The sequence below is a fragment of the Primulina huaijiensis genome, unplaced genomic scaffold (assembly GCF_012295235.1).
Source record: "Primulina huaijiensis isolate GDHJ02 unplaced genomic scaffold, ASM1229523v2 scaffold42415, whole genome shotgun sequence".
Taxonomy (NCBI): Eukaryota; Viridiplantae; Streptophyta; class Magnoliopsida; order Lamiales; family Gesneriaceae; genus Primulina; species Primulina huaijiensis.
In genome coordinates, this window is record NW_027360177.1 from 332,434 (window position 1) to 335,088 (window position 2,655).

Genomic DNA, 2,655 nt, shown 5'->3' on the forward strand with positions numbered 1-2,655 from the left:
TTTTTTTTTTCCATAAATAATTTATTGTCCCCAAATCAAATATTTCATCTTAAGTCAGAAGCTTAAGTCAACTCATCTCAGATAGATATAATCCCAACGATATAGGCCAATACTAATTGTTTCCTTAATCCAATTTTATAAAAATCCGATAAGCACTACAAGAAATGCGTTGAACGAGATTTTTCGAGAAATTTTCCAAAAATGAAAAGTTTTGAGATGGACATATGGATTCGAAGAGTATGTCGAGAGGATTTCAGATCAGTTGACGGAACCGAATTCGGAGTTTCCTACGAAAAAATCGAAGGATGTATGCTGGCGGGTTGACTCGCGGACTCGGCCGAGTTGACTCGCCGGGTTGACTTGCCGGAGTATGGTCGGAGCAAAGGCGTAGGACGGCGAAGTGGTGAGGGTCACGGAACCGGTGGTGGCACGGCCAAAATCGGTCGGAACAATACCGAATTTGGCCGGAACTCGCTCAAAATCGATGGACTCACTTGAATTTGGGCGTTTTCGATTGGTTAATCCGATCCTGAAATTGATTGTTGGGAAAAGTTACCCATGGATTGTATATTGTTTTCGTAAAATTAATTGAAAATCGGAGTAGGATTGGTAGGGTAATTGGACGAAATAAGATTCGGGTTAGGGTTTCGGACGCCCAATCCGTAAAATCCGAAATTCCGGTGGCACACGAATACGAAATCTGAAATTGTTTGAGGGCTTTTGTTCGTCTCGTCGAGACGATTCTGGGAATGGTCGCCGATGGGAGCAACGATGCCGGAATCAGCCGGAATCTGCGAAGAATGCGGCGGTGCGCTAAGGGCCTGTTTGGCCGAAAATTTCCGAAAATTATTTTTTTTTTTTTTCGAAAAATCGATTTTTTTCCCACTCGGATTATGAACCTGGCGGCTCTGATACCACTAAAATGTCACGCCCCGAGACCGGGGTTAGTTGACACCGGCGTTATTCAACAATCACATAATTGCTAAACAACAAGCCTCGTAGTACAGTATAAACCAAAACCAGTTTATATCATAAATATACCATAAAAATGGAATCGTCTTTACAATAATAACTCTGAAAACGGTAAAAATCTGCGGAAGCGTTCACAACTAGAATTAAAAACTCACAAGAACATATTCTTAATTCAATTTCTTCATGCGTCCACTATCAACCCCAAAACTGATGTCTGATTCTTCTTTCTCTATTTCTTCTTCTGATTTATCTGGGAGGGTAGAGTAAGGGGTGAGTATTTTGGGAATACTCAGTAAATGGGGGAATTATCGAACACCACATAAAAATTTCATATTTTCGAAAATAACATATATTTATAGCATGCTTTTCATAATTTTAACACTGCAATTTTTCACCTTTCATGGTTTACTGACGTCAATCCCTAAGTTTTAATCCTCTAAGGGGGCGAGGCCGTAAAACAGTTCTATCCCACTGTTAAGGGCCATATGTTGGAATTCCACCCATTTTCAGGGAATCCTCACAGTGTCCTCACAAAAACGTAACAAGATTTAAAAAAACGTAGACGGTGTTCGACCGCATTTTTTTTCTTTAAAAAGAAAAACACATAACCCAAAAATTTAAAAATTTGCCCACTTACCTTAAACCTGGAATAAAACATGAAGAATTCGAAACTATAGAAGAATCATGCAACCGACGCTTCGAAAACGCAACAGCACATCGGCCGGAAAATCAGCAATCTTGAAAAATTCATTGTGCCTTATTGAACCGTTGGATCGGGCTCAAACTTTTACAGTACGTCCAAAATTATATCAAATAATTTATGAACGGTGGAGATCGGGTTTGGAAGTCTTTTTAACCTGTTTATGGATGAAAAACCGTAGGTATGCTGTTTCCCGCGTAGAATCTGAGCAGTTTTCTTGCAAAGGCTATAAACGAAAAACTAACCGTTGGATTTGACCGAATTTTGGATATGTTATTCGAAACATATGGAAGCACATTCTGAACGGTGAAGATCGGATTCCGAGTACTCGAGAGAGAGAAACGAATTTTTGAACTTGGACATAATTTTGCTGACTCGTGCAGAATTTTCGGAGAGAATTTCGAAATTAATGGGATAAATTTCGAAAATTTGATGTATAAATGAGGTGTAAATTCTGAATGAGAGCTTCTCCTATTTATAGGAAGGTGGCTGCTATCTTGATCGTGTATTATCTTCGCGTTTGAACTTTGAATCAAACTTTAAATCTAGGATAATTATCATTCTTTATCCGTTATCTTGGATAATTTTTCGAAATCTAAATATTCATCCCTTGGATATTTCGAAATTTAGAGATCATATTATCCTCTGTTTAATCTCTATCCAGGTATATCAAATCTTAGATCTTTATCTGGTAAAAATCTTTCCAACTTTGAATTTTTATCTCCAACTTTATCTGCATATATCCAAATTCTTTATTTAATTATTGGATTGTGATAGACTTATTTATTATCTCAAGTTCAAAATATATGCACAATATTATCTTAAATCTTGAGCTTCAAAAATATTGTACACGATATAATTATCCCCCCAACTTTGGATAAACTGCAAATCTTACATCTCAAATAAAATAATGAGATAGATACTCAAATATTGACTAATCCTAGCACACTTAAATTACAAAAATATTATCACGATCACAAAAT